At 39.0% G+C, this 8,463-nt stretch overlaps 1 protein-coding gene across 1 annotated transcript in view; it reads right to left on the bottom strand.

Moving 5' to 3' along the window:
- LOC117943019 (metabotropic glutamate receptor 4-like) overlaps positions 1–8,463 on the bottom strand; it is a 144,285-nt gene that overhangs the window by 12,253 nt on the left and 123,569 nt on the right. The window lies entirely within an intron of this gene.

The raw sequence follows: 8,463 nt of genomic DNA on the forward strand, positions 1-8,463 counted from the left end.
ATGCTGCTGTGTCATCAGGAAGTGACAAAAAGCCCATAATCATCCTGGACTACAACAAAAACAAAGGAGGAGTGGACTTCTCATATTCTTTTTATCACATCATTGAATAAAAATTGATTGTTCATTCTAAATGAGATATCTCTGAGTTGTACTGCTTTACACTTACTATTTACAATGCACCTGAATCTCAGAGGGAAAACGGCAGGTGTGTTATTGTTCTTAGGCTACCACAGGAACAGATTTACAACTGTAATTAAACCACGGTTGACTGAAATATTCTACCATATTATCTTGATGTCTCAGAATTAACATTTATTCTGGTGCCATAAGAATCATAAGGCAAACGTGCTCTCTATAAATAATAAATAAACTATAAATATTGTTATATGATCCTGTCTTCAGAGTAGCATCTTTTCCATTTGACTGGGTGAGGTTTCATTAGCCACTGAGTGACTCCTCAAGCAGGTCCCTGCTGATTTTTCCATCAAAGCAGAGTAACATTTTACTCCCCAGTTGTGACCTCTGCCTAGATATCTTGTTTGTTGTTTATTATTTGTGAGTCTCCACAGTGCTTTCCCTCCAGACTGGCTGCATCTGATCTCAGCCAGGTACCATGTGGGACTGCTGGCTGGAGAGAAGAATGGACAAATGGGGGGGGGGGGGGGCTGTATGATGGAGGGACAGCTGCAATGGTCCACTCCCAGCTGTGGGGAGTGTTATCCAGTGAACTACTCTGGGCTCGGTTCACTGTTGCCTCAGGGACGGACTGCTGAACCCAAGCTGTTACTTACGGTACATAAATAGAAAAAAATACAACAACCAAGAATAAAAGCCATTCTTGGGGTCACTTAGTGAATACTGTAGCACAGTGAAAAAAATGAAAAAGATATTAGAGTTAATTAACCGTAATAATAAACAGGGCTCAAGGATAGAGCTGAAATAATTATGGAACTATCAAAACAAAAATACTCACAATATAACAAAATGTATGCCAAATTTGATGAAGTTCAAGTGTATTTGCCATTCCAACTATAAAAGGTACAGGCTGGAACCAACGGTTACTTCTTCCTCAATAAATCTGCAAATTATTTGGTCAATAAAATAAAAAAAACACGTTCCATACTGAATTATACTAAAATAATAGTTGCTGACTAATTTCTGTCATTTGACACAACTAATAATCAACTACTTGTTTTAGTTTCAGTTGGAATTTAATATTGGTAATTTAGGATCAAGGGTATAAACACTAACAGAAAATCTCAATTAACTATTAAAGTATCAAGACAAAAATATAACATATCCCATAAAAAATCTAATTTATATTTAATGCAATGAACTCATTAGATGAGATGAAACTCTATAAATGTAAATAAAAAACTGTTAGTTTTGATCTATAACGTGCTTTAAAATATAGGTGTGGATAACAGCATTATGTTAAACAACAGCATCATTAGAGACAAATTAATACTGAAGGTTGATGCCAGTATTGTTATTTAGAAAAATCAGATGACTGGTTGATATTGCTTCATTATTTTTTATATTTATACAAACAACTTCAAAATGTTTCACTTCAATGCTTTCACTCAGTTTTTTAACCCTCATGTTGTCCTCGGGTCAAATTGACCGGTTTTCCTATATCACAGTTCTTTTTAACTACCCAAAATAACATGAGTGATTCCACACAATGCTCTTTGGCAAGTACAAATCTCTACTTTCATTCATTTTGGGGGGTCTTTCAAATGCTTTTGTACCATTTAAAAAAAGAAATTGAAGGGGTTTTGAAATAGTATTGAGTAAACGTTGACAAATTCCAGTCTGTGATTATCAATCAACATACATTCCTTTAATTTTAGTCTAAATAATTCCTAATTTTTGCTTTTGTAACTCAAACATTAGGTATGATATCCTATAAATGAGGTTCATTGACCATAAATTCCAGAAATAACTGTAAAACTAAAGTTAATAAGTTAGTTTTACGTAGTGTTGAAAACGCCAAAAAAAGTGACAAACGTTAAGAAAAACCAGTTCTCCAGCGCTTATATCAATCAGCATTTTTCTGTCTGGTATTTCATCTTGGATTAAGAAAGACAACAACCTCAAACTTTACTGCTTCATGGAGCTGCAGTGAGTTTCTTAGGAATGGACTCGTGTTTTCAGTGTCAGACCAACTCCAGTATTCAGTCTATTTGTTTTTTTCCTCCTGATTGCAGTGCACCTGAACATGCATAGACCCAAGCTCATGAAATCAGGTTGCTTTATATCTCACACACCCATCATCACTTTACCATCATCAGATACTGTACTGCCTGAGGCAAAACATAACAGAGGAAAAGCAGTGTACGTCTGCATTAATGACTAGTACTAGACTAGTAATAACAAGCTGGATCATTTGTATTCCAACATCAAAAATGCATACACTGCAGCCCCCTTGCCTCTTACTGGTAGCTCCGACCACTTAACCATTCTGCTGAGGGCTGCATATAGAGTGAGACAAGAGCCAGTAGTAGTGAAAGCAGGAGGCTATTCGATTTTTACAAGGCTGCTTTGAATGTACACAGTGGAGGATCCTCAAGGAGGCTGCAACATCTGAGGACTGTGTACATAAACAAGTGCACTGAAAATCTGTTAAGCTGCGTCCCACCAGTAAGCCGTGGCTAACGGGGAAGGTTCTCTCCTTGCTGAGGTTTCGCGATGCCGCATTTAGATCTGCGGATACTGAGGTTTAATATAGCAAGAAACAATCTCAAAGGAGGAATTAGAGAGGCTAAAGGAGTGTATGGAAAAAAAGTTCTCACAAGGTGCTTATGGCAGGGATTCCAAACAGATCCAAGCTTCCAGCCAACTGCACGGGCAACGGAGAATGACCCCTCCCTACCAGATGACCTCAACGGCTTGTTCTCACAGTTTGCGGTTGCTGACAACAGAGTAGCTGGCTCTTAGCAACCAGGCCCTGCTGCTGAATGCTGACAGCGTGAAGAGGGTTTTCTACAACATCAACCCTCAGAAGGCTGCAGGTCCGGATAAGATTCCAAGCCGTGTGCTAAAGGAATATGCAGAAAAGCTGAATAACGTCTTCACAAATATATTCAATATCTTCCTCAGCCAAGCGAGTGCCAATCTATGCCTATGACACCACAGCTGTTGGCCTCATAACCAACAACGACAAGTTGGCCTATAAAATAGAGGTGGAGCAGCTGATAGCCTGGTGCAAAGAACCCAATCATGCCCTTAACACAAATAAGACCAAGGAGAGGGTAATTGATTTAGGAGGACTGGCAATTGAATTGGCACCATCTCCCACTGACCATCAATGGCTGCCAGGTGGAGAGGGTTAACAACACCAAGTTCCTGGGGATCCATCTGTCCATCACAGCGGTCATTAAATGGGCTCAACAGCTCCTTCACTCTCTCTTTAGGCTCCCAATCCCGGCTATGACAATGTTCTAGAGAGGCACAATTGAGAGCATGCTCACCGACGGCATCTCCTCCTGGTTTGGAAACTGCACAGCACAGGAGAGACACACACTGAACAGGATACTGAGAACAGCTGAAAAAATAATTTGTGCCTCGTCGCCACGTCTGGAAGATATCCACACTTAGCGTTGTGTGTGTGGAGCAGACAACATCATTAAGGATGCCACTCATCCCTCACATAGCATGTTTTCACCATTGCAGTCCGAGAATAGACACCGAAGTATCAAATCGAGGACAACTAGGCTGGTAAAGCATCTTTCGCGCAGCAACCAGACAGCTTAATCAGAAGAGGTGAACTGAGCCTATTTCTATAAAATATTTTGAACTACTATTTAACTGTATTTTATCATAATCTTAGTTTATTTAATTGGTGAGGATTTTAGTGACATCTTGGTTTATTTATTTATTAAAATTAAGAATTTAGAATTTCAGTCCTCTGTCTTGCGCTGACTGATTTATTGACTAGTGGCTGCACAAACACAATTTAGATGTTTATATAAAAAATAACAAATAAAGGAGCCTTGAATACTGATGCAGACTGAACAAACAATGGAATTAATGATTACATATACTGTATGATGAGAGGAGTCAAAGAAATCCCTCACATCACTGCCCAGAGAGAGTGCAACACAACTGAGAGAGAAACTCTGGATCGCTGATAACGTGAGATAAATTTGATTTGAGGGTAAATTAATGTAAACAGATTCCAACTTGCCAACAGCGACTCCAGAGAGCATCTGCTTCAGGATGCAAACTATACCGAATGCATTTGAACAGCACAACTCCCATTGTACATCTAAGCTACTGTTTTATTTCTCAGCATGCTATGGAAATGTTCAGCAGAGGGGCTTGCTGCATGAAAGTTCAATATAATTGCATTCTAATTAAGCTAATAAACAAATAGAAGCCATAGGGGACACAGTCATACAACTTCATGGGAGAGTGTCATTTATGAAGATTACAATTCGTTGGCCTTAATTAGCTTCATGGCCTGTTCAACCATTATTGGAGCACCCAGAGGTCAACAGCCTGGACCCAAAGGGCTGTTGTGCCGTAGGCCCAACAACTGCTCTGTGAAGTCCAAGGTGTTTAGATCCCTCTGCTCTGTAGCATCAATCTTTATTCTGTGTTATTGTGCCTGGCTGGACATCATTGTGAATAATGTTTATATTTGTGTAGAAAAGAGACAAAGAGAGAACTTGAAAGGGACCAGGGGAGGTGGTAACAGAGAGCAGGGGAAGAACACTCCTGCCTGACATCTGGTCTTGCTGTAACTCCCACTCTCTGTCTGACTAGTGCACTAACAGCAGTTTTTTGTCTCGAGTTGTCGGTGCCAATAGTGTGATGGAGTCTTCATAGAGAAATAAACAACACCAGTCAATTCATCAGTCCATTCATGCATTGTAATGGCAGGACCTCTTTGTGTGGGCTGATTGAATTTGAACTGAGCCTATTGTGCTGAAGCCTCATTCCCATGCATGCCGTTGTTGGACGCTTCTCCTCCTGCCTCCTGTCTTTGAAGCAGCCACTGATTTAGACCATTTCTCCAGGTAAGCAGGTGTCACTTCTATTCTTGAAGCTAGAATAAAGCTCGGGGATCACACTCTGTAGACAGACCAGATGTCCATGTTCAAATGATAGAGACAGCCTCCCACAGCATTAGTTAAGTTTATCCTGGCACCAGATGACAAATAATGACTGTGCTTGTAATGCTGAGGAAGAGCCCTGCCGTAAAGTGGGGATGAGCACATAGGAGGCTCAATAAGGTAAATCAGGACCCGGAGGATGTGGAGCATTTAATTGCTCTGAAAGACGTGTGAACGTGGGCTGTGAGGCTTTGTGCAGCCTGTCATTTACAGTAAGATGATTATGAGGTGTGTTTGCTCTGACATGTTAATTCCTTAAATAAGCACATTGTTTATGTAACAGCTCAGAAAATCAGTCACAGGTTTAGTTTTCTTTTATATAAAGCCAAGCACAGTAACACTGGCTACTTTGTCAAACAAACAAGTCCTTTAAATGTAGTAAGTATCTTCTGATCTAATGCCTCTGTCCTCAGGACAGTACTAGTTGTCTGCGCTTTCTAAAACCGTTGTAACCAATGCTGATAAACAAATCAAGTAGTGGAAGAATGACTCCAATATTATGGTAAAAGTAAAAGAAGCAATACTATGATGCAAAAAATATTTTAGTAAAAGTACAGAAGCATTAGCAATGGCCCATTTGAGAAAAATGTATATTATAATTATTGATGTATTTATTTTGAAGCTGGTACAGGTTAGGATCATTTTGATTACTTATGTGTAATTACTTTCTACTGCTTATGACATATTAAAATGCATTATTTGCATTTATATTGTGTAGCAATAATCAAAATTTGCAAAGCAACTAGTAACAAAAACTTTAAAATGTAATGTAGTGGAGTAGAAGTATGAGGTAGGCCACCATAAAATGAAATTACTCAGATATAAATATTTAATAATTATCAGAAAAGTAAATTTAAGATTTACTTAGTTGCCGTGCAGCACCGTCTGTTGTATGTTGTGACAACACTAAGGCTAAGGTTTGGTTAAGTGTTGGCCCCAAAACAAATTACTGGTAGTTACGGTGAGGGAAAGGCCGTGGTTGGAATTACTAATGTGTTGTCATGGTTACAATGGTCACCAGTTAAGTTTAGGTAAAAATTGTGGTCATGCCTTAAAGAAATGGGAAGTAATTAACGGCAGTCTCTATAAAATTTCATATATATTTCATATAAAAATATTGCATCTTGTTTGTGGGGACTTGATGGTGTCTGTGATCTTGGGAGGACAGTCCACAATAACAGCAACTGAGTGCTGCATAAACCATATTAGAATGTGAGATAAATTAAGGCATTACAGCTCAACACATCAAAATCCCCTTTGGTTATATGTTAAATATGATTATTCTCTCTCAAATGAGGAAAGAAAAAAAAAATAGGACATTTCCCTGAAGCAAGATTTCAATTTTGTCTTCCATTTTATGTCTTACCTTAACTACGCCCAGGGCAACGCTAGATTTCCAAATGATAAAAATGGAACTCCCAGACAGTGTGTGCACAGTTTTCTACAAAAAAATAATTAGTGAAGAGTGAGTAGTATAATTTTGAGTGCCTTATTAAAGCTGGGTGAGGGAAGTTTCTCAGGGTTTGTAGATGAAATTAATCTGAGGTATAGAAGAAGAAGAAACAGAAAGTAGGACTTCACTTCTATTTTACTATTCAAAGCGATGCTAGCTAATGGATTACCTCATCCTCCAAAAAAAGCTGTTCACTCTCCGTGATTGTATAATTCTCTTTCATCTTCAGAGAGAGAGGAGATGGAATGATTAAACAAAGAACTCGCTGATATCCCTAGCTGTGGTTGTCATGGGAATTAAGATGTGCAACAGTCACATTAAAAAATAACGCATACTTTGAACTTGAGCTTTATCCTCTTTACTGCGTGCGGTGATCACGACTGTATAGTGATGGTAGTTGACATTTCAGTACATTTTCCATACTATATATTGGTGTAAAATCTAACGTACAACAAGCAGTATGTGCTGAGCTCAGCTGGTCTCTTGTTGTTTTCAGCGTGTAGCTGCTGTTGCTCATTTTTAGTGTTAACAGCAGGTGATTTATGGGGTAAGAGAAGGCCAATATGCACATTCACAGTTTGGACTCTGTGGTGGTCACACATCATGCAGCATGTGAAAATAAGTCATTGTACTGCTGGTCACATACTGCATTATTAATGCAATTCAATTGTCTGCAGTCATCTGCAGATTTTCTGCAATGCTGTAAACTATAGAAATTATTTTTGGGATGCTGCGAGAGACACAATGCACACACTCTCTCAAGACCATTTTATTCCACAAAGGTAACTATCACAGCCAGTTTTCCAGGCCAGCGTTTTTTTGCATTGTTTTGTTAAATTCCAGAGGGTAGGAGGTAAGGATTAATTTGTTGCATCTGTCGGTTGAGATGCTGGCAGCGCTGATAGTGAACATGCCAGTATGAGGCTTTACCCTCGCCACTGTCCTCTCTTGTAGCCACTAAGCCCCTTTTGTTCCACTGCCAAAAGACCTCTTTTAACTGGATGTACACATTTCTACTGTCATTGCTGTACCCCTTTAGCTTTGTACCCAGACTGAACGCCGAGCTTCAATATCCATGCCCCCTTTGTATCCCTCTTGACCTGTAGCCTCCCAGTGCTCCCACTTGATGTCGTCCAGGTCAGCAAGTTCACAAGTTCAGGCACATTGCTTTGACACAGGGATTCAAAAAAAGCTCAGGGTTCTCTAATGCAATGTGGCATACAGCTTACATATGCGTGATGACACATACTGTATGCAAGTCACAAGCTTGCGTTGAGTTATTATAGAATGCACTTATTGTTCGATTAAAAGGTATTTATAAAGGCTTTAGGCTGCCCTACACATTGTTGTATTGTTGTCTAATATGCAACTTAATTTTATACAATATAAGTAGCAGGTGGGTCCCTGCGCTGTCTGTCTTTCATGTAAGGTGTCGTTGAATTAAATAATGTTTAAGACCCCTGGTCCAGGCAAAACAGCATCATTGATCTATTCAAACCAAATATTATCTGGTCAAGCTGAAAACACAGAATCCGTCTGCACAGTAGTGTGTTGTTCCAACCAAACAACGTTATCTTCACTTCACCTGTGAACTAACTACAGAAAAGTTGCTATCTATTTGTTTAGCAAAATTAATATTGTTATCGCGATTTTCAACTATGTGATGGCATATATTCTTGATATCGTGCAGCCATAGTCTTAAGCCAAAAAGGTGTTAATCTTATGTTCTATATGTAAATGTCAGATATATGCAATGGAGTAATTTTATCTCAAAATTGTAGTGAAGTAGAAGTAGAAAGAAGCCCAAAATAGAAAATACAAGTAAGTCAAAATAGTACTTGTACTGCATATGAGTAGAGGCACTTAATTACATATCACGTAATTGCGCAA

Source organism: Etheostoma cragini, chromosome 4 (genome assembly GCF_013103735.1).
Source record: "Etheostoma cragini isolate CJK2018 chromosome 4, CSU_Ecrag_1.0, whole genome shotgun sequence".
Lineage (NCBI taxonomy): Eukaryota > Metazoa > Chordata > Actinopteri > Perciformes > Percidae > Etheostoma > Etheostoma cragini.